This window comes from Anser brachyrhynchus, assembly GCF_964034855.1.
Source record: "Anser brachyrhynchus genome assembly, chromosome: 1".
In the NCBI taxonomy this organism is placed as follows: domain Eukaryota; kingdom Metazoa; phylum Chordata; class Aves; order Anseriformes; family Anatidae; genus Anser; species Anser brachyrhynchus.
Genome location: NC_137694.1, coordinates 156,565,778 through 156,589,717, shown reverse-complemented (window position 1 = coordinate 156,589,717; position 23,940 = coordinate 156,565,778). Strand labels below are relative to the sequence as shown.

At 41.7% G+C, this 23,940-nt stretch overlaps 1 protein-coding gene and 1 long non-coding RNA gene across 3 annotated transcripts in view; one reads left to right on the top strand and one right to left on the bottom strand.

Annotated features, from left to right (window-relative positions):
- LOC308200400 (heparan-sulfate 6-O-sulfotransferase 3-like) overlaps positions 1-23,940 on the top strand; it is a 98,871-nt gene that overhangs the window by 49,923 nt on the left and 25,008 nt on the right. Inside the window, exon 1 of one of the 2 annotated variants that reach the window (XM_080606113.1) lies at positions 13,557-14,721. The exons of the other annotated variant lie outside the window; for it this stretch is intronic. The gene's annotated coding sequence lies outside the window, so the exon portion shown is untranslated. Of the gene's footprint in view, positions 1-13,556; positions 14,722-23,940 lie in introns of those variants that run through there. 2 annotated transcript variants of the gene reach the window in all.
- LOC308200424 lies at positions 1,851-14,170 on the bottom strand. Its single transcript, XR_013955613.1, has 2 exons — positions 14,128-14,170; positions 1,851-13,559 (listed from the first exon to the last, which is right to left on the bottom strand). It is a non-coding gene; the product is annotated as an uncharacterized lncRNA (long non-coding RNA).

Genomic DNA, 23,940 nt, shown 5'->3' with positions numbered 1-23,940 from the left:
TACTGTGAGAGACAGTATAGAAAGCTTTACTGAAGATGGGTGATCTTGTCATAGAAGGAAATTAAATTTGTTAAACATGAACTTCCCTTTGTGAACCCATGCTAGCTGTTCCCATGATTATCCCTGCAGAGTTCCTTTGTGTGATCACTCAAAGAATAGAGAACCTTTTTTTTAGTTTAGAAGTCCTAACAGTCTGCTTTGTAGTTCATGTTCATCTCAGGAGAGATCTTTTAGGTGAGATTCAGTTATCTGGTCCTGGAGTCTTACATGATCTTAGTAGCCCAACTTTTTCCTGTCTATCTCTACTGCAGTGGTAATTTTTTTGTAAAACTTACCATTGATTTTGGTATGCTTTCACTGTTACACTGCATGCTGAAGCGAAGACTTGGCAACAGCTGTCACAGCCTAATGAACAACATCTCTGAATATCAAATGTAACACTGAACTCTGTGAGTGTGGTGACTTGTTCCCAAGAAATGTCAACTATTTTGCTCTGCAGCATGTGGTAAATACAGCTTATGCAGCTATCTCCCAAAATGTAACTGCTAGTCTGCAGCCTGCAAATAAGACATAACTTTTATAGGTGACAGAAAGCAATAATATTTGGTTGAGGTATTAATGGATGAAAATATCACCTCCATGTACAAAAAATCCGTGCTCTGCTGATATCAGCATTTTATGGGAGACAGCTGGGATATTTCTTTTTGATGATTTTCTTCTTGTAGCCCTAGGCTTGTCTATAGAAAAGATTAAAACAAAAGGGATCTTTAGTGGCACAGCAAAAATGCAATCTACCCCACCTTTCCAGAGTCTTTCTTAAAAGAACATTTATGCCCCAATGCCTATGTCCAATTATCATAATAGACAGAATAATAGAATAACCAAAACATACAACCAAAAGTAATATAAGCATAATATGAAATTTACAAAATGCAAGGGAAAGAGAAAAAAATTAACATAAAAAAAATGCAACAAGTTTTAAAGTAGCAGACTTGGATGGATTTCACTACACTGAACAGATTTGCTAATTGTATTTTATTAGTTCAATCTTGTTTTCTTAGCATGAAAGATTAACAACAGAATGTTATTTATTTATTTATTTTCATATTTGGAAGCAGGAGTTCTCCTAGGAGCTCCAGCCAGACAAAATCATATTAAATCACAGTTTATGAGACTGGATTGGATAACATTTGGAGATGATTGATGACATGATTGCTACCAGTTGTCTATGGGATGTCTCAAGCTTTCAGCTTTTCTGCTGGGAGTTCTGCGTGTAATACTCCTGCTGCATAGATCTCAACAAGACAGCTCTGGAGAACCACAATGTTTAAATGTCTCTCTAACAAGGATACTCATAATGCACTGGAGATAGCTTTGCTAGAGCTGAGCCTTTATGTAAACATCTGTTAGTCGATTTTATATATGTGTGTGTGTGTGTGTGTGTGTGTCTGCGTGTGTATAAATACAATCAAGAAAATACCCTGCGAAAGAATCAGATCCTTTTGATTTTTGGTAGATCAGTATGCTGTTCTTATGAAAACATCATCTCAGAGTGTATAGTGGAGAAAAGGATATGGTATTCAGTGAAAGTGATAAATACCAGAGTACTTAAGATAGTGCATAGGGCTGTCCTCAGTCTACTCTGTAACTTCTATCTAGGAAATTAACTGGCTAAGTTAAGTTTGAAGCTTAGTGCCCAGGTCACAAGAATTTAAATTGCATGTCTGAGGGTACATCAGTGCCTGTTGTTTTTTACAGATCACGTTATACCCTGCTTCAGGGAAGGAAGCTTTCTGTAGAATACCTATTGCCTACTGTAATACAGCAGAATGAGGTAGACTGTTTTTAAGTAAGTTCCAGAATGGGTCAGACCAAACTCAAAAACAGCAGTATAAAGATATTATAGGAATTGATCAAGGCTTCAAGCAAAATAGACGGCCTCCTCCCTAGCAATACATTTTCAGAGAAAACAGTATAGTATTGCTTATCAAAGCATATAGATTCAAAAGAAAGTCTGATATGCTGCTAGATATGGCTCCTCTCTGAAAAATCAGTGTACCTAAGCAGAGTTGAAGGTATAAGAATCAGAAATTTTGTAATCTTCCTGATTTGTTGAACTTTTAACATTTAGGAAATAATACTTTCATTAAATAGTTATTTCTGCAAAGCATACTTTACAGTTCAAATCTTAAGGATTATCCTCTTTGCATACCCTTTTGCTTAAATTATAATTACTGTAGAAAACCTCATTGTAGTGATTAGCTTCTTATCAATAGGTCTCAAAGCACTACCTAAAGGAGCTAAGAATCATTATGCATGTTTTGCCTGTGAGGAAACAATCACGAAATAACAGAGAGACTGGGAAAGGACAGCTGGAAGAATATTACAATGGTCAAAATAGGAACAGAACCAAGGATCAATCTCATGTTTTTCAGAAGACTATTGTTCTTCCTGAGTCTTTGCTCTTTAATGAGGTTTTCTCCCAAAGACTGATAGTGGTTATATTGTTTAGTTCTGCATTTTTCACCAACACAGAGAACTGCATAACGTGGTTTTTATATTTAACACAGCACTTCTGCATGTATTAAAATACCGAGCAATTGTCTCCACGTGAAGTCCAGTGCTTTTTAACCAGCTGGTTTTGTGTTGAATCAGACATTTTGCTACATTATGCTCCTCAATGCATATGAACAAAATGGTTTACTAAGTTTCTTTTCCACAAAGATGACTATGGGAAAAACAATAGTTTGGTTATTTATACCAGTGACAACTGTTGTGTCAGATTTGCCTGACAAAATGAATTTTCCTTACCCTTGACATATGCTATTCTGTTTAAAACACATTAAATGTTTATAATCCAAATGTGTCTCATCCACAACTATGTCTAGACTGAACCCCTGACCACCCCCAGAGGTCATTCAGATGACTGAATGTGAACTACCTCTATATATCTTTCCCTTCATCTTGAGCATTGGCAACTTGCAACGAAGAGTACCCAGCCTTGCTTACAGGTCTCAGGAATTGTAGACTAGGTTGAAGAGGCCTTTCCAGCTGTTTAGGGAGGGGGAACATGTGATCACATATTCCCTGTAGCCTAAAGAAGCAAAAACACCTCCTTTTTTTTGTACGCGTGTTCAAATTTATCAGTAAAAGAGTATGTCAATAAGTCTTCAGTAGAGGTTATTCTAGCAGGTAGCATTGCTGTAAGCCTGGGCATATACAAGAATGAATCATTCAAAACAACGCTGATTTTAAAAGAAGTTCCACAGCGCATCATTGGAAGAGAGAGAGCTGACATGTTCTTTGAAAAGGTCACTCAAAACCTATGGGTGCCGGCAATTATTAATAGTTATTGCTTGTCTGAAGAATGTTGCATGCACGTATTCCTTAAAGGTTGTGAATTGTGGCAGATAAAACCGATAAAGTTCTTATCCTCATCTGTTCAGAACTTTCCCCCCTTTCTCTTTCTTCGTAGAATTTATTCTGTGCATCTTTTTTTTTTCTAGTTTTGCTGAATGATTTGGAAGTGAGGGGAAATTATATTACTATTATTATTATTTGGAGCTACACAATTATACTATTAAGGTTAATGATGCCGGCAATTAAAAGGCATCTAGTTATTTGGAAACTGTCAGTTGGGACAAATTGTTCTTTAATGTCTCTACACATGGATTACTTTGATGGGAATGTAGGAAATCGGTAGGTCAGTGCAATATTTCTTTTTGCTTTTTGCTGTCAGGAAGCTTCCCCCGCTGTCCTTGAAAAGTGTTTCAGGAAAGTATAAACTACATTATACCACCCCTTATCTTTCTTATGGGTATTAGTTACAAACATTCTCATTAACTCTCCGTCAATGAATTATGGACTAGCGATTTATGGTACAGAATTATAAATTGTCTGGGACTGTTTGTGCTCATGGGTTTCTGGCTCAGAAATTCGCCTTCTTTTTACAGAACTGTTTGATATAAAACATGTCTTGAATTCTACTGTATGAGCTGCTTCATTGTGCATATCTCTGTATTGGGTTTATGTGGCAAGGTTTTGGTAGCACATGGGGCTGCAGGGATGGCCTCTGTGAGCACAGCCCAGCAGCTGCCCCATGCCCCAGATCAGAGCCAGCTCCAGACAGCTCCAAAAGGGACCCGCCGCTGGCCAGAGCTGAGCCAGTGTCGTTTGTTGTGCCTCTGGGAAAGCAGTTTTTAAGGAAGGGAAAAAACTCCTGCACAAAAGCAGCTGGGAGAGTGAGGAGTGAGACCCAGCCCTGCAGCCCCGCAGGTCAGTGCATCAGGAGGGCAGGAGGTGCTCCAGGCAGGCAGCAGCAGTTCCCCTGCGGCCTGTGGAGAGGCCCCTGGTGGAGCAGGCTGTCCCCCTGCAGCCCATGGGTCCCACACGGAGCAGATCTCCACGCTGCAGCCCGTGGAGGAGCCCCCGGTGGAGCAGGTGGAGGTGGCCTGGAGGAGGCTGCGGCCCATGGAGAGCCCCCGCAGGAGCAGGCCCCGGGCCGGAGCTGCAGCCCGTGGAGAGGAGCCCACGCAGGAGCAGGGGGTCTGGGGGGAGCTGCCGCCCGTGGGGGACCCGTGCTGGAGCAGTTTGCTCCTGGGGGATGGACCCCGTGGTACGGAGCCGTGTGGGAGCAGTTCTTGAAGAGCTGCTGCCTGTGGGAAGCCCAGGGGCAGGGAGTGACCATGAAGGAGCAGCAGAGACGAAGCATCAGGGACTGACCGCAGCCCCCATTCCCTGTTCCCCTGCACTGCTCAGGGGGAGGATGTAGGAGAGGGTGGATGTGGGGAAGGTGTTCTTAGTTTGCTTTTACTTTCTCCCCCCTCTAGCTTGTTATTAATAGACAATAAATTGTATTAATCTCCCTATGCTCTGTCTGTTTTGCCCATGACAATAATTGTTGAGTGATCTCCCTGTCCTTATCTCCACCCTTGAGCCCTTTCCATTGCATTTTCTCCCCCTTTTCCTTTGAGGAGGTGGAGTGAGAGAGCAGTTGTGGTGAAGTTCAGCTGCCCATCAGGGTAAAACCGCCACAGTCTCCCAAATAAAATGTTCCTTTTCTGTGATGTTTTGGATTGCTTGGATTTTTTTTCCTCATCAGAAAAGTAATCTCAAATCCCAAGCCAGTTGCTCAGCTGTGCTCATATAGATCCACAGCTCCACATGCAGCCAATAGCGAGGAATATCTATAAGCTCAAAATTTTGCCATCAGTAGTTTTGATAAGGTCTGTTGCAGTTAGAAGCTAGCCAGGAACATAGGTATTTTCTGCCATTCCTATCTCCATTTTGACTATTTTCTAGACATCACTCACTGAGCATATGCGGTGATATCTGCAGTGCATTTCCCTAGAAGATTTTCAGGTTTATTTTGGGCAATTAGAAGTGACAACATCAACATTTAGAGCGTTGCTTGTATTCCCTATACTTATTAAAGAGAACAGCTGGTTAATACTGATAATATGTTGAAGTGAACACATATGGATACACAAATACATATAAATATCTAGGGAATAGTTGGCATGATTTTATGATGCTATTCTCTTGCCAGATAACAATTAAAAGGTTTAAAAAAAAAAAAAAAAAGATTCATTTGGTTCTAGTCTCAAAGTGATAAAACACAATGAAAGATCAATGTTTTGATCTAGTAAACACTTCAGGCTTAAATGCTATTTGAATGCTTAAAGTGAAGGATAGAATAGAAGGAAATACTGCAATATGTTAACCATAGCAGCACTATGGGATAGATGCTATCCTACCCACTCTGTGCAACTTCCAGCAAAATAATGCACCAAAACCATGTATTTTGGTGGGAATGGAGGTAGTGGCTTTAGAATGAGCAGCACTAATGAACCCAGAAGCTGGTGAACTTCAGACGGAGCATATGCAACTCACCTCATCCCAAAAACTCATATTAGTACACCTACTAGTAGTAAATAAGGTACTTGCTGGGACTGCTTCATTTCTGTGTTCTTGTAAAGGCATGAATATGTTTTATTGATTTGTCCTGCGAAGCAGGGAAGCTGGAATAGCATGGAACAAAATGCAGAAAGATTTTGAGAAGTTCTATTTTGTTTCATCCTGTTTCAGCTTCTCTGCCAACATTTCCTTTTCCTTTAGAGGAAAATAAGATCTTACTGAGGAGTCCTATACTCAAAAGTAGCTTGTTTTAGGCAGTTAGAAATGTTGTTTGGAGTTTTTGCCCTTGTTGGCAAATATGGATTCAATTTCAAACAGCTCTCTGAACTAGCTCAAGTCTGAATTTTACTAGATATGAAAAATCCTTCCACTTTTAATAGGGATATCCAATTATTTTTTTTTTCCCCAAAGGCTAGAAAATGTAAACGATGATTCATTTTTGTTTTCCTAAATAATTACATAGTTCAACATAATTATCCAATGAATACCGTTTATTTAGTCTTAATATTTAATTGCTCATGTGAAACAATTATCCATTTTTTTAACAACTTTGAAATCTGTTTAGGAAAATAAATACTGTAATTAGAAATTAAAAGTCCTGTTGCTTGGTATAATAACTACATTAGTTTTAAGCAGTAAAGTGGAGCTAAGCTTTGTTCTTTAATTACTACTATTATTATTTTTCTTAGTATGTATGTGCCCCATGCTTATTTCCAGCCTGGGGTAACACATTTGCAGAAGCTGGTCCTGCGACCAGCCAGTTCTACATGTACACCATGGTGTAGTTCATAAAGAACCAGGTGACTGATTGCACTGATAGAAGGAAAGGGTAAATGAGAAAACATTTAACTAACGACAGGAAACCTAATTATAATCAAAATTGAGTTATATTTTCTCCTAATTTCTGAAATATTTTTAGCATGGGAATTATTTCTGCATCACTAGCTGTAATTGTTTCTTAAGTATATATAAGCCTTTTCACAGTTGCAAGTTTCAGCGTCAGATGAGAGAACGATCTCAGGCACAGGCTCAGTTGCAAAGCTACTAATTCTGGATTCTGTAGGGGTGTATCCGCTCGGTTTGGTCCATAACAGTGCATTTCTCAGGCACAATTTTGAATTGAAATGTATACATGCTTTTCGGATTTCCCAGCAAAGTGGGTTCAGGTCTGAACTTTGTAGCTCGGGTAGACCTATGTTTTAGGTGCAGGAAAAATCATTTTATAATATTATGATTGTGACCCCTACCAGATGAGTATCAAGATTCAATGAAATCTTGTGCATTTAACTAGAGTGATGTTTTAATGAGGCAGAACTAAGCTCTTCTTCAAGAGTTCTGGAGGCAGTAAAGGTGAGGACTTCCTATAAATGCTCACCACAGTGCTAAAGAGCAATAAATCAGACGTGGTGGACTTGTGAACACACAGATAATTGTGTGTCTTAGGTGGAGGAAGAGATTCTGGTGGACATTGACTGTGGGAGACCATTCCTAGGTGGTTTCTGGGTTACTGCCCTTAAGACTGCAGTGATAAACTCTCTTTGACAGCGCTGACCAAGCACATGATAAGGCAGATGAGCAATGTCACTCTGACATTAGTACTCTGGATATCTTGACTTAGCAGCTTGGTCAAGCAAGAGCAGGAGAACCAACTAAGGTGTAAGGGACTTATTTATGCCCAATTCCAGGAAGTGTTCAAGGCCAGGCTGGATGGGGCCTTGAGCAACCTGGTGTAGTGGGAGGTGTCCCTGCCCATGGCAGGGGGTTGGAACTGGGTGGGCTTTAAGGTTGCTTCCAACCCAAACCATTCTGATTCTAGGATTTTATCTAAGATGTGTTAACTCATGTGTTAGCCCCCTTGCCCCTGCCAATAACAGCATCTGTTTATCTCAGCCAAAGCCAAACCATAGGGGTTTTGTTTGCTTGTTTGTTTGTTTGTTTATTTTTAGGGAATGAATACTGCACTGCCTAAAAAGATCATTTCCCAGCGGGAGGGTTAGGGACCCACGTGCATCTTCTCTGCATCAATAGTGCCTGTGTGCAGGAGAAGGAATTGGCTACCTACCTTTCCAAAAAGTCAGTCAGGTCTTCCAGCAAGCATTGCCATTCTCTGTGTACCCTAGACCACAGACAGTCACGTTGCCAGGATGCTTTAGGGAGCTTACTAACAAGAAACCTGAAGGCAGCTATGTCACAAGGACATGGGACACCTCCTTCCAGATCACCTTCGTGCAGGAGGCTCAACAGTATCCAAACTAACCAAGAAACTTACAGGACACTGGCACCCTGGAGATGCTGATTTTACATTGCCACATCCCTCAGCCATCCCTCAGCTTCTCACACAGAGGACAAAGTTCATCCTGGGAGGACAAGAATCCCTATAGGTGGAGGGAACACAAATCCACAGTAGCACTTTTAAAAATAAAAATAAAAAATCAAGCTTTGCATTCTTAGTCTGCTGCTTCTTTCTCTTTAATGGCTGTTGGTTCAGATCTGAGCATGCTTTTCATTAATCCTGAATCCCCCTGACAATGGCTTGCTAAAATCTATGAACAGTGTAACAGTAGGCTGTCTTGGTCTGACAAGAGAAACAAAAAATCGCTTGCCACTTGCACCAGTTGTATCAGAAGTTATTGAAGAGACTGAATGCACTTCGGTGCCTTCGTTGAATTTGACGCCACTTTTATGTTTCCCCGTTCTGTTTTTTAAGTTTCGGTGGAAGCCAAATTCCTGCACTAAGGGGAACGTGTGAAGTAGTTGCCAGTAATAAGACTTGAGCCAGAGGATGACAAGTGGGCTGAAGAAGCCCAGCAGCAACGCTCGTAAGAATAGTGTGTCACAGAGATCATTTTAAGGCCGTTATTGATTAGTGGAAGATGAATGTGTCTTTTAATGGTATTCTTTGGTGTATCATTGATCTTCATAGAGCCCTACCAAGCTGCCTTCAGGTGCTTCACTGAGAGTGCCATACGTCATAGCCTGTAGCTGTGCGGTGATAAATTACACAGCACCGATCTGCTGCCGCCGAGTGCTTCCCTCTCCCTTCAGGCTCTTAAGCAAAAGCCTGCTTGCCGCGCTAGTCAGTAAGCAGGCTCCTGCTGAAATTCACTTACCCAGAGCTTTTCTTTGTATTCTTAAATCTTTGCTAGGACCAATTAATCTGCTGCGATAACTGAGTAAAGCTTCTGCAATTTAGTTAGAAAGCAGTAGGAAAGCAGCTTGCCCCTTCTGTAGAATTGGTTGCTTGGAAGTTATTCTTTCTGCTTATGTTTGTTTTCACGCAGGCAGGTCATACTGCAAAACAAACATTGGGGTTACAGCTGTATTGATCAACTGGACTGACCAGGCCAGGTTTGCTGTATCAACCTGACCGCTCACGGTGAGAAGGGAGAGGCTGTGATACTGGAGGCGATTCCAAGCAACAACAGCATCCAGTACTAGAGAGTATGCAAAATCTGCCCAGCAGATCATAGGCATCTATTTCAAAATCTACTGTCTTTAAATACAATTTGATTAAAGGATATTTTAAACTTTGTGTACCGTAATTGTTTCTGAACAGCGCTTTCCTTTTGTCAGGGGAAGTTTTGTGTTTCATATGGCGCAAATAAATATTATGCCGAATGGCTTCGCCAAGAATCCATATTGCAGGATTAAAATAATGTGAGCATGTGCACTTTTTCTTGTTAAGGCAGCTGGGTAACTCGCACACTGCAATTTAAAGCTTCTTTATTTGCAGTAAAAATTCATGCCAGCAGATTGGTAACCAATATGTTTTGTATTGTTTCGTGCCATGACGTAGAATGAGGCTGTTTCTGGAAATCTTTTAGTTCGGTGTTGTGCATACGTAGAATATTAACTATGCATGTTTTCTGGAGGCAGCTCTTTTAAAGACAAATGTCAGATTTTTTTTTATAATCTCGGTAGTCTTCATTCTAATACATCAATAAGCCACTGCAAATTACACAGATGCATTTATTTGCACATATTTTGTACCGATGTTGCTTTGTGACACACTTTTCATGAGTGAAAGCATTTAGTATGAATACTTGAATAAAACATTTCTTACATATGAAAGGCAATTAGGTGCGGAGCTCCCAGGAGCATACTACCGAGTCATAGTTAATGACTGTGAACGTATCAAAAAGACTTAGATAAAAAGTGTTAAACTGCTTTGGACAGTCTATATTCATACTTCAAGGTAACTTACTGCATTATTGTTAATTATTTTAGGGTCGAAATGAAATTATGGAAGCACTCAAAAGCTTGTAGACCTTTCCCTGTTTTAATTTAAAATATGATCAGCAGTCTTAGGTAAAAATTTGTAATTTTCAATTTTTTAAAGCATTAAATGTGACTGGTTAATTGATTTTTAAAAAGTAAAAAATGGTTAAGCATTTTTCTCATTGCTGAGAAAAGCAGCAATTATGCCATGGTTCAAGCGTGGTTTAAGTGGCTCAGCTCATCTTCAGGTGAGGAGTAATCTCCGTGATGACTTTTGGTGGCTGATGGCCAACGGTGTCTTTAGTGCAATAAGGCATAATCATTCTTCGTGTGGTTGAAGGTGTTAGTCACTGGCACGGTGGAGCAGAAGTGTCAGTGTTGGTTCCTCACCAGCTGTGGATACACTACAGGATTACCCTAACACTGTCTGGTAGAGGCTCGAATCCGATGAAGACGTCACAATCTCAAATTTTTTTATTTTTTTATTTTTAGAAAGCTTTTTATCTGTCTCTCGAACCCAGTGAGAAAAGCCGTGGAAGTAGGGAGCTGAGTTTGACTGGTGGGGAACCTTGGCATGTACTTCCAACCAGCCTTAAAAAATATGCCTGAGAGATGGGGACAGTGGCATCCTCTTTCCAGTTGTCTGTGCTGACACTTGCCAGCCTGGTCTGATGCCACCCCGGCAAAGGGGTGAACAAGAGCGGCTGTCTTCGCTGCTGTTGGCCATCAGGGTTTCAGCTGGGCACAGGAAGGACTGTCATCACTTCTGCTGCGTGCCTGGAGCACCTCCTGCCCTCCTTCTGCACTGACCTTGGGGGGTGCGGGGCTGCTTCTCTCACTCCGCGCTCTCCCAGCTGCTGTTGCCCAGCAGTTTTTCCCTTTCTCAAATCCGTTCTTGCAGAGGCACAACAAGTCACTGGTTCAGCTCTGGCCAGCAGCCGGTCCCTCTGGAGCTGGCTCTGATCTGACATGGGGCAGCTGCTGGGCTCTGCTCACAGAGGCCACCCCTGCAGCCCCCTACTACCAAACCTTTGCCACATAAACCCAATACACATGGGAACAACCTGGAGGTATCTTCAGATTTAAAATAATGCTGGCAAAGAGGTTTTTCCCTCCTTACAAAATACTTCTTGAGAGTAAATATGGACTGCTGCAGTCAGGTTTCTCTCTTCTGAACTTGTATCATGTTCTTCTTCTATAAAGATTTGTTTTTCAAGAATTCTTCAACAATTCAAGCTGCAAATCTGCAGGCTCTGGTACATAAGTCTTTCCTGGTGATATGTTTATTAATTTTAGATGTACTGCATCTCACCAGGTGGGCAAGTTTGATATATTTGCATTATCAATCTAATCTAAAGCCTTCTGACATAACCAGAATATCTGAGTGTCCCCCAAGTATTTAAAAGCAAAAATATTCTATTTCCTATATATAATTCCTATATAATTCTGTAGATGAAACAGTGTGATGAGTTTTTGTAAATTACTGTTTTTTTCTGGGCTTCTTCTGTAAATGACATGTAGAGGTGTTAATTTTTTGCAGTTTGGCATGCGTCTCATGATTCTTGTTCCTTACAAAATAAGTAAGTAGAAAAATAAAATGATCCCTAGTCTAGTCCAGGTATGGTTCTTACATCCAGTTTGCCCCTGCACTCATAAGCTTCCTCCTGTTAGGTGACAGTTTAATTATCCTAACGGGCAGTTGTGATTATGAGTGCAAGGTGACTTGTCAGGTGTCCAGCATAATCCCACGTGCATTAGAGGGAAATGCAAATATTAAATGTCACTTCAGAAAGCCTGAATTATGCTGCACACCAAATGGCTTGCCAGGGCAGAGGACATGCCTAAGTGGTGGTTCCATCGTATCCTCCTACTTCTTAGTCTCGCGCCTTCTCTCTGTTTTACAGCAGGGGAAAGCAGAGCTTCTTACCTACGGCAGAGCTGCATTAGCCTGGCCCAGAGGCTGCACATACGGGAAGGAGGCGAGAGGACAGGTAGGCAGCAGAGTGCTGTTTGCCAGTCTCCAATGATGCTTGGTGCCCTGGGCTTCTGCATCTGCTCAAGGGTCCCAGAAGTCCTGAATCTGCTGGTAAATCTGCTGAATTAAGGACTGGTGCCCTCCTTGGGCACTACTGCAAAATTTTGAATTCTTGAGGGTGCTGCCTATTTTCTCTTGCCCCATACCTTGATCTTACTTGAATTTTGCTTTTGCAGTACCAACAGCACCCTTGGCAGTGGCAGAAGTCAGTCTTTCAGAGGTCCAGCAGAATGTATTTTCCTGAGCTGTGGAAAGGAGATCCTTCATCTCATTGAAAGTCTTCAGCATGAGAGCTGACAAAAAAAAAATAAAAAAAAATCCCAAGTCTCAGCAGGACTGCCTGTGCCCAGTTCCCAAACAAGACAGTTCAGAAAGCAACAGAAGAGGCAGGCTGAACATTCAAAAGTGGTTTCTGAATCTTATAGAAAGGTGATAATTTCTGTAGTAACAATAATACCACAAAGTGTTTTATGGCAGAAGGTAGATGTTGGTTGATCTGAGAGCCTGTCGGGATGAGTATCATTGACATCTTTTTGGTTTTACAGCAAGACAGCAGGGAACCTCAGAAAATCTATCCGTGATTCCCCAGAATTGCAGAACTCCAACCAGGACATAGGAAATCATCTCGCAGCACTGCAGAAGCCTCAGAGCACTCGCTCAGTCTCCTCCGTGCTGTTTCTCTCAGTCACTGAAACACGAGGTGGATGTTTTCCCCGTTCTCCTTCTGGCATGGTTCTTGGCAGGCTGCAGGGCCATACTGGACGTGGGTGAACCCCGCGCATGGGTGGATATTTCTGCGCAGTGAGAGGTGGTGTCTTCTGGGGACAGCTCGGTTTGCACGCCTGTCTTCGGAGGCATTTGTGATCGGCAGGGGTGCTGTGCTGAGTTCCTCCAACGGCAGATGTGAGCGTGTTGCTTTGCTTTTCAGTGACTCGCTTGGGTAAAAATCTTTCGCCTCCGAGTGCTTCTGAATCAGCCTGCACTTCTTTCGTCAGCAGCAGTCAGGTTCATTCTGCCTTTCAACTCTTTTTTTCCTTGTCAGTGTCTGCCCAAGGCCAACTTCCACCTCTGTGGCAGGTGGAATGGCAGAACCCCCAGCTATCCCAGAGTGCCTGCGGCAGGCAGGAGGGCAGGAAGGCTGTCCCTCACTCATCTATGGGTGTATTTTTCGATGTCCTCACTGCTCATACTTGGGACTAGATTTTCCCAGAAAGCTCAGCTTTCACACAGGTTTACAAAAGACTCTGCACTTGCTGCTGCAAACATTTCGCCATTTTCTCTTTGCGCTTCAGGTCTAAAAGCTGGTGGAGCGCTGGGCCCTTCGGAGAAGGTCTCAGGGACTACCAGGGCTGGACTCCTGCAACGCCCAGCAGTGTGCAGGGGCACAGAGCTGTGTAGGACAGAAAGCAAAGGGCTTACTTCCAACAAAAAAGAGTAATCTGACCACATGAGAGGGATGCTACATATTATGTGCAGCCATATAGCACTTGTACATCACTTGTCTGTGTAGATGCGTGGCCTCAGAGGTTGTTTAAGGGACAGCAAGAGGTGGAAGCTGAGGGTAGCCACAAACCTCCTCCCTGGTCAGAAGCGTTGTCCTCAAGGAGCACAAAATCTATCAAGGTGGTGACCGTGTGGGCTTCTCACTGTCAGGCATTAATTTTATCTTATATAAGGCTGGGATTCTATGGTTTAGCAATGTGGCCAGATTTTTCCTATCATTTTACAGGTGAAATGTGCACTCAAAAAGGGCTTGAATTGAATCAAACTTTTCAGAGTTAGAAATGCAGAGGGAATAGGACAGCTGGTCTGTTTTCCCCCCGTCTGTGGTGAACAGAAATCATGGGGCAAGGAAGGGAAATAGCTAATGCCAGCTCTGCTGTCTCAGCCAGCAGCCTGCAAAGCAGACTGTTAGCTAAGCTCCTAAGCTTTTCTTCTGGCTTTATATAAAAACATACCGGTATGGCTGAGAATTGCTAACATCCAGTTGTGTGGCCTCTGCATACCTGCAATGAAAGGGAACAGAATAAAAGGAGATAAATCACTTATCTTTGTGATTTTATCAGGAAAAAGTGCAAGCAGGTGTTCACGCTGACATATTCTGGTCTATGACCTTTAGTTTAAAGGATTTATTTTGCATTATTCCTTGCTTTACAGCTTTAAAGACATAGTAATGAGGTACTCTCTGTGCATCCTCCTACTCAGAGAAGCTATATTGAGAAGTACAGCTGCAGCCAGCGGGGTGTTAATCACCACTTACCGACAGTCAGGACTAACACAGGCAATTGGAGAGTGTGGTAATTTTCTATAGCACGTCTGCTCTCACCATCCTGTCTTCCATTAATAGGGTACCGTTTGAAATGCTCGAGCATTAGCTATTTTACCGTGGAGAATAGATTTATGTAAACAAACATTATTCTGGGGTGAAATTAGCCAAGGTATTAAATTGATAAACACGACGGCGAACAGTGCCAATGACAAGAGTGCCGGAGAAATACGGCAGTCTGCTGTGAAATACAGGATGCCTCCCCCAGCCTGCGACGGTGGAGTTGGTGAGTTGTGGGCTGTTAATGTTAACACGATACTTCCCTGCTCTCCATCAAGTTGAAAAGGGATTTACTGTCTTCCTGCCTCTTGTTTCTGGCCCTGGCAGCGGGGAGTTTCAGTGTCTAAGTGTCATTTCAAACAACCATCATTAGAACGGTGATTATTCAAGATAATAATTAAATCCTTGTACCAGGATCCCATCACAGTGTCGTCTCCTGCAAATTATGTCATCCTTTGGCTCTTCACCGTTTGCTCCCCGGTTCAGTTTAAAAAAGTGTTTTATTTTAAAAAGCTTCCATTAGGGACAACATTACAAGCACAAAGGACTGTATTAATTTTGGATCTCTATTACCTTTTCCAGTATTACTCAAAATTTAGATTGTCTTGAATACCAGGGGACCAGCATGATGGATCCAAGTGACTAATCACACTAGGATAAGAGGTTATTACATCCCAAAGAATTATGTGTCTCATAAAATATTATTAAAACTTAATGTGTTTGATTTTTCTCTTAGAATTATTCAAACAATTTTAGAATCACTGGGTAGCTGACAGTTTGCAAGAGGGTAATCAGAAAATATTCCAAGGAAAATACAAGAGCATAGCTTTTGGGTTGTTTCATTATGTGTTATTTTACATTTGTTATGACTTTTAAACTTAATTATCTCAAAGGGTGGATAGTGGTGCACTCACTGATTTGCCAGACATCATAATATTAAAGTATAATGACTCATGGTGGAATATATGCATCTAGATATTTTCGGTGTTATTGCTTGCCTCTTAAAATATTTAAGTCCAGAGCATGGATTGACACAGGCTGACTTTGTTTTAATAGCTCTTTAATAGGAAGAAAAATCCCCATTTTAAAAGGAAGCAAAAAAAGGAGCTTCAAGCCTCTCATGATGGTACTCTGGCTTTTTCTAGCTTCCTCTCATCTTCAGGAGCTAGATGGCTACATATATCAAAAACACCTCCCATATCCAATTCAATGAACATTTGTTTCTCAAGAAAAAATGAAGTCTAAGGGAAATTTGACAAGTGATTTTTCCTTTCTGATGATTTTATTATTTGCATGTGTACTGGGTGTTCCAGTTTTCAGAGACTGCTCTTAATCTTTTTATGATGAAGTCTTTTGATTTGCAAATTGGAAATTGGAGAAAAATAACCAATCAACCTGAAGCAGTTAGCAGGCTCCTTCTCTACAGTTCTGTCGTTAATGGGCAGAGAGAAATAGGTTAGGCAAGTTATATTTTCTTCTGTGTTTCAAACCTGACATGTAAATTTATCAGATGTGATAGGACACAGCAAGCAGTATGAACACAAAGAGATGGGCTGCTTGACTTCATGCCAGTCTATGAACGGTGCAAAGAAAATGTGCTGCCTATGAATATTCAGTATTTATTCATCTACTGTCTCTTCTTTAGTCAGAAAATTCTGAAGTAGGAGCAGCTTTTTTTGACCATAACTAGTTGATGGTTTGATTCTGGAAGGACCAGCAGATGGGTCAGGAGTGGCCAGAGACATGGGGGAATCTGATGCAGTTTTTCTCTCTGCCTCAGGCTGCTTGTGTGACTTTGAGATTACTTAATCTCCCTCTCTAAAGGCAAGGACGATAATATATCCCTACTTGGATGTGATGACACATCCATTCCTTGGGCTTGAAGCACTGTGATGGCTGGATGCATACAGATATCCAGATAGGTCGAGCATGGGGATCGATTTTAGCAGCGTGCAGTGCACCACTAGCAACTGCCGTTGAGTCTGTAGGTGTTGCATCCTCCTACAGAACATTTCCTCCATTTGCTCCTGCTTTAATCCCTTTCCCTTTCACCAGAGCTAGTGTCCATGCTGTGATTGAAGTAATTAATGTCAATCATTCGGTGGACAGAAAGGATGGCGTACGTAAGACCTAAGGGGAATTTTAGTTGCACAGACCTTCAGCAGCAGCAGATTTCTCTCTGCTAGCTGAATGTTGGTGCTTGGGAATAAGCAGGTAAAAACGGATCCAGAGGACAGATAAAAGACTACTTTTACTGCAGGCGAAGGATATGACAGTTTAAAGCAATAGCTTTCTGGTTTGTGTAACAACCCTGCCATATTTGAGATGCTTATGGAAAAGGTATTGCTTTGGCTTGCCTCTCAGCCGGCAAGTTCTTGGCTCCCTTACACTTACAGTTTACAGCTTGATGTGGAACTGAATCTGGAAAAATAAAGAAAGCTATTTTTAGAGAGAGCGATGAATACCACTGAATGAGGATGGGATTTCCTCTGACAGAGTAATATCCAAGCCAGGAAAGAGCTGACCCACCTCCTCTAAGCAAACCCCGATGTTCAGGTTTGTCCGAGGTCCATTCCTGTTGCGGAAGGCTCACTCTTGCATTTGCCAGCATCACAAAACCTTTTTGTCAGCTGTGTGAGAAAGAGAAGCTGCTCCAGACTGTATTTGGGTGTTTGCAGCATTTAAAGTCTGTCTGATCACTCCTGCACCAGCTTAACCGTGCTCCGCAGCCTGCTTTGAACTAAGTATGGATACTGTTGGCTATGGGGTCAGGCTCACTGTTTGCAGGAGAATTCATAACTGGTGGTAGCGTGCAGCTTGGGGTAGGGGAGGGCTGCACTCCGCTGAGATAAATTATGGTACCAGCAGGCAGGAGCTGATGCCAGCGATTAAACCCATCGCCTTTTTTCACCACTTTTCAGATAAAAATAAGACTGATTTTTGCATGTGGAAATCTGACGAGGAATAATAAAAGGAAATACAGAAATAAATCCACTTTTTCGTGTTCCGTTCAACTCCTTCTACTCCCTTAAGATATTTCCAAGGCAGTGTATGCTCTGTTGAGCAGCACTGTTGTTTGGCAGGTGTCACCAGGTGGCACTGCTTTCAAAATGTCATTGTGCACTAGGAAACACAGAGATTGGCATCTCTTTCCTGCTGACATTTTAATACACCTTTCTGATGAGGGCATCGCTATGTGAGAGGCCAGAGAGTTTGCTATCTGCCAATATCTTTGATTGAAGTTGCTCCCTAGGAGCAGGGCATTGGGGTTCGGCTGAGTGTCTTGAAAGAAGGGATCGCCTGCATGTTATTTATGACAATCTCTGCTGCAGGATGAGCTTCTAAATGTAAATTACTCGACTTGCCTTTAGAGTATATCCACTCTGATTTCTCCTCCACTGAGGAGCCAGTCTGCAGGACGCTGACATCTGTTAGCATTCAGAAAAGAAGCAACACATGTTCCTAGAAGTTAAAAATGGAAGGGACATATTGCATTTTCTAACATTGTTTTTCTCTCTGCCTGTGCTTGTTTGTTCCCTGTGCTCTAAGTCTGGCTATGCTTAGTACAACTCCAAGCGACTTAACTTAGTACAGTTGTCATAATTTCTCAAATAAAACCGTGCCTCCACCATCCAGGTATCTGTTCTTCTGTTTAATTTACAGTTGTTTTTTTTTTGTTTTTTCCTAATGATTATTGCCGTGTCTTTCCTTACTGTTTAGCCATTTACTTTTCCCTAATCGATTTCTTTCCCTGCTTTTTTGCATGCTTTAAATTACAAAAGGACCCCATCCTACAGCTGTTGGCATTAAGGGATGTGGTTCTTCACCTCTTCTCAGCACTGGTGGGAAATGGTGTGTGCGGCTCTGGGCTCCCCAGTATAAGACATGGGCATATCGGAGCAAGTCCAGTGAAGGGCCACAAAGATGATGGAAGGGCAGAAGCACTGGACATGTGAGGAGAAGCTAAGTAGGATGGGACTGTTTGGCCTGGAGCAGAGAAGGCTCAGGGGGGATCTTATGGATACGTATAAATACCTGCTGAGGGGAGGGTAAAGAGGACGCAGCCAGGCTCTCCTTAGTGGAGCCCAGCATTAGGACAAGAGGAATACATGAAATACCATTTAAACATACGGAAAAAAAAAAAAAATCCACCATTTTTTACTGTGATGGTGACCAGACAGTGAAACAGGTTGACCACAAGGATGTGGAGTCTCAGTTTCTGGAGGTACTCAAAAGCCAAATGGAAATGGTCCTGAGAAAACTGCTCTAGCTGATTGTCACTGTCTTCAGGGCTCAAGAAGCAAGAGTTAATTCAGCCCAGCTACATAGATTTGCTCCTGCCCTGTCATCAGTTTGCAGCCGTTTCCTCCAGACTGATAGTATTTTTTCTTACCCCAAGATATTCAGGATGATATCCTGTAAGTCAGCAGAACTACACCATACATTGGGATACTTCTGACTGTGAAGTGACAAATTTCCTTTTATTTCCAAAGTGTATATGTTAATAGCACACCCCATATTATTCTTTAATTCCAATTCCTAACATCTTTCCATCTCATAAAATACGTGTTTCAGATTATGTTTTCCTTCATATGTTCTCATACTTTTTTTAAGATGATTCTTATTATTAAATTCTGGACGTATCTTTATATTGTTTTCAGGTCATATAGTTTCTTGGCACCTTCTAAGTTATTATCATCTCCACAATTAATTAGTGCACTTGCTATCTTTTTACTAAAAGTATTTAATTGTAGTATATTACACTAGATAACATCATTTAGTTACCAGGCCTATGTGATTGGAATCACTGGAAGTTCATGCTGCACAATCCCAGAAGTCAGCCTTCTTGAACTGGAATCCAGATACAGGTTTAAAAGCCTAATTTCCACCTCCTGTTTCTAAAAACCTTGGTGTCTGAGTTGACAACTGATGAGCAAAGTTGCTATCACTTGTCAAGCTCTAAGCTCAGACAACCAGTCACTGCATTCTGTAGTGAAAACCCTCAGAGTTTGTTGTTTCTCATCAGAAGCAGAAGGGACTAAGTAGCCCCACACCTACCATGCCTATTCCAAACTGCATCGTAATTTCATTTGCCATGTAACAGCAATGAACAGGACTTGGCAAAAGCTAGACACACACACACACAAAAAAAAAGTTTGTAAATGGATTGGACCATCATTTATTTTAAATGATATGGCAATAAACCAATAACTCAATGGATCACTGAGCAGCTACACTTACAAAGCTGGAGAACTCAGCACAACAGTGAAACAGGACAAGCAGCATTCAATTTTTTAAATACCACCTTATAAAAGAAGTGATGCAATGATAGTGTTTTTCCAATAACGTAAGGCAAGTCACCTGGGGAAAATGACTTTGCTATCTGGTTATTAAAGACTATTACTGATTGCCGTGTTGCTCACCAATAGCTGAAAAGAAAGGATTGCCTACCAAGTGCAAGTAGTTGAGTACTCAGTGTGATGACCTGTCAGTCATTGAGTTGCACTTAATCTAACCTCAACTGATATCAAGAATGTGGTGATGGTGGTGGTGGCAGGGGTTTGCAAGCAAAATTGATTATTGATTATAACTACTCCCCTTGCAACTTGGATGGTGACGCCACCACCTCCCTGGGCAACCCATCCCAATGCCTGACTGCTCCTTCTGAGGAGAAATGTCTCCTCATTTCCAACCTGAACCTCCCCTGGCACAACTTGAGGCCATTCCCTCTAGTCCTATCACTAGTTACCTGTGAGAAGAGGCCGACCCCCAGCTCCCCACACCTTCCTTTCAGGTAGCTGTAGAGAGCAATAAGGTCTCCCCTGAGCCTCCTCTTCTCCAGACTAAACAACCCCAATTCCTTCAGCCGCTCCTCACAGGACTTGTGTTCCAGGCCCTTCACCAGCTTCGTAGCCCTTCTCTGGACACTCTCAATGTCCTTCTTGTAGTGAGGGGCCCAAAGCTGGACACAGTTCTCGAGGTGCAGCCTCACCAGAGCTGAGTACAGGGGGACAATCACCTCCCTTCGCCTGCTGGCTGCACTATTCCTGATACAAGCCAGGATGCCGTTGGCCTTCTTGGCCACCTGGGCACACTGCTAGCTCACGTTGAGGCGAGCATCAATCAGCACCCCCAGATCCTTTTCCTTAGCACAGCTTTCCAGCCTCTCTGCCCCAAGCCTGTAGCGCTGCATGGGGTTGTTGTGGCCAAAGTGCAGGACCCAGCCCTTAGCCATGTTGAACCTCATCCCATTGGCCTCTGCTCATTGACCCATCGTGTCCAGGTCCCTCTGCAGGGCCTTCCAACCCTCCGGCAGACTGACACTTCCCCCCAGCTTGGTGTTGTCTATAAGATAGATTAGGAATGGGGGAGGCTAACATTGTTGAGAGAACTCAGAAGAATATCTGAGTTTGGATACCTGTAACAGTTACGTTTTTTCCCTCTTAGATAAATCTTCCCATTTTCACTGCCAAATTCCCAAGGGGAAGGTTTTTATCTGCATAACTAAATTAAAATAAAATGTCAAAAGAGTAAGAAAAACTAGACATAGCTGTTCTTAAACCTCTGAAATTTGTGCTATACGATAATGTACTGGGAGAGTGCATTTCCAAGGCTTCCAGACCAAGGACATTTAAGCCATAAATGGTTCACAGAGACCAGTTATTTCAGTGCTCCACAGTGAAACACACACATGGCAGTTCTGAGGACACAACTGGAAGCAGTGAGAGGTACTTTGGCTCTATAGAGCAGTAAGAAAGGAACTCACAAAAATCAGTGTTTTGGTTTACTGAAGGTTCAAGAAAAAAAGAGACATTTAAGAGTGTCCTACATCAAAGAAGATACAAGAAAGTGAAGATTTTATGGATTTACTAGCACCAAAGGGTATCTAAAGCTTTGATTGTCTGAAAAAAAATACTAGTCATTGAAAAAGAGGAAATCAAACATCAGATATAATTTGTTTATAATAATTGATATTTTATCCCACAGAGAGTCATATGATTGTATTTTGTTTATATTTCCATATTTTAAAGATAGAAAACATCCATTTTATCTGAAAAGTTAAACTGAGAGTCTCTCTCTTTTGAGCATACCGGTTTGCCCTCTCCTGGTTTACCCTAGCACAGTGGCGCTGTTTGCTGAGTCAGGGACATGAAGCCCCACCAGATTTCCCTGGCCTTTCAACCCGTGCAAGCATTCAGACAGGAGTCGGGCTCCCGAATCCTTTGACCCTCTGTCCCTGTCAGATGTGGTGTCTCCTTCTCACAGTCTTGTGGTCAGAAGCAGTCAGGTTTCAAACACAAACAAATGCAAAACATCTCCAGAACTGAAGCAATATTACAATAATTATTTGCTTCCCCATATTTACATCGTTTATTTGTGCTTTAACTGAATAAATCCCTGTCAAAGAAAATAAAACTGTAATTACTTTAATTCAGAGCATGTACAGTCCACCTATTATCCAGCTAATTTACTGTGCTCACAACTCTCTCTTTGCATAAAGAATTAGATGATAACTTTTTTAAATTTACAGAAATAATTGAAGTCTTGGTTCAGCAAGGCACTTAAAGCCTTAAAGTCTTTATTCAGCAAAGTAGAGGTCCATCTTTACGTTTGCGCAAGTTGGCAATAGTGACAGATATCTAGCTAGTCCCCCAGATTATCTCATCAAACTGTTATTTTTGTCTTCAAGCAACTCTGCTTGCAAAGTTGTGCTCATTATTTGTAAGTATAAAGTGGTAGACTGATTTTAAGATCAACTTTTCTGTGTAGCCTAGATATACTTCTTTTTAAAGGATGTTAATATTGTTGCTGGACTGATAATATAGTGGCCCATGTCTTCTGGTTAGAATAAAAAATAGTTTTCTGTATATGTTAAATACTTTTGTATTAGGTATGTGTTCGTTTATTTGTTTGTTTTTCTCTATCAACTATTTGGAGACAGTCCTTGAACTCAAGAATATATTTTTTTTGATGAGAAATACATGGACAAAAATAAGCCATGCCATATGAACATCTTTCTTTTAATTGTCCATTACCCATGTCTTAGTTATTCCTAGTGACTGCCACTTACGTGATGAGTCTGAAAACACATTACTGTCTTATTAACATCAATCAGTGCCTTATTTAGATTCGTACTGTGTGGAAGATGCAATGAAAAATAAGAGACAACCATTTCTAAACAAAACATGAGAGAGACAACAGATCATTTAGTAGCAATGGTAGTTTCGTACCAGTAACTATTTCATCTTCCTGGGCCGTGCACACTTGTAATCAGTAAACACAGCAAGACTGTAATGTAGATTACTAAATCCTCAAGATGCTGATATTTTATCATCTAGTTGCCCAAGTTCAGGTTTCCAGTTGGAACTGAAAAGAGGTGGCCTGATTACCAGCAGCATCAGTATTAATGAGGAATTCAGCAGTCTGAGGCCTCGGGTCCTAAGGAGTGAGTACCAAGCCATGGTATGCCTTGCTTTGGGAGCTGTGCAGCACACAACAACAACCTGCAGGTATAAGTGTGTGCCACACAAAACAATACACACAGCTGCTTCTGCAACAGCTGGTGGTGGTATGTAGGAACTGAGAGATGTTTATTTTCTTCCACTGCCTGAGGGGTTCAAGCTTGCCTCTCCTGTCGCCCACAAGGCTGTTGTAGCTCTGTGGCTCCTGCTTCTTTGAGCAAGAAGTATGTCCACAGTCCTCGGTTTGATGCTGTTTCATTTTGGTCCCTGTTTAGTGGAGGACTTGTTAGTGTTAGGTCAGAGGTAGGACTAGGTGATCTTAGAGGTCTCTTCCAACCTAGATGATTCTGTGATTCTGTGATTCTGTGACATCACGATTCAATGGGCAAAAGTATGAGAGTATGACTACTCCATAGGCAGTGAATTCTGCTCCAAAAGACCAGGCAGAAGGTATAGGTAATGATAATAGATGATGTCCTGGCTACCTCTGTGAAACACCTGCATTAGAACCCTCACTGATGGAGGGAGAGCAACACACAGCACTGCTTCCTCTTGCATTGCTTTTCCCAATTTGCCAAAAGTTTATCCTTAGGTCTTTTGTTGTTATTACAGGTTTTTAATAGGAGTTGTGGGAAACAGTACGCAAAAATAAATAAATAAATAGATAGATAAATAAATAAAGACAAAATAAAAACCACAACAAATCAACGACAAAAAGCCACCCGCACTGCAAACAATATATTGTAAGGATGGTAATGTTAGTAATGGTCATAAGGAAATGTAAAATTCTGTAGTATGAGCAGAGTCTATGTGACGTGCCGTAAATAAAACATTGAACTACGTGCATTAAGATAATGATAAAAGGAAATATTGAACAGCCATCTGACTTGCTGAGCACTGCCTGTCCTGTGCGCTGAACAAAGCAGGGGTCCTGTGGAAAAATAATAATTTTTATTGCAACTAAATATGGTATCGTAATGGCA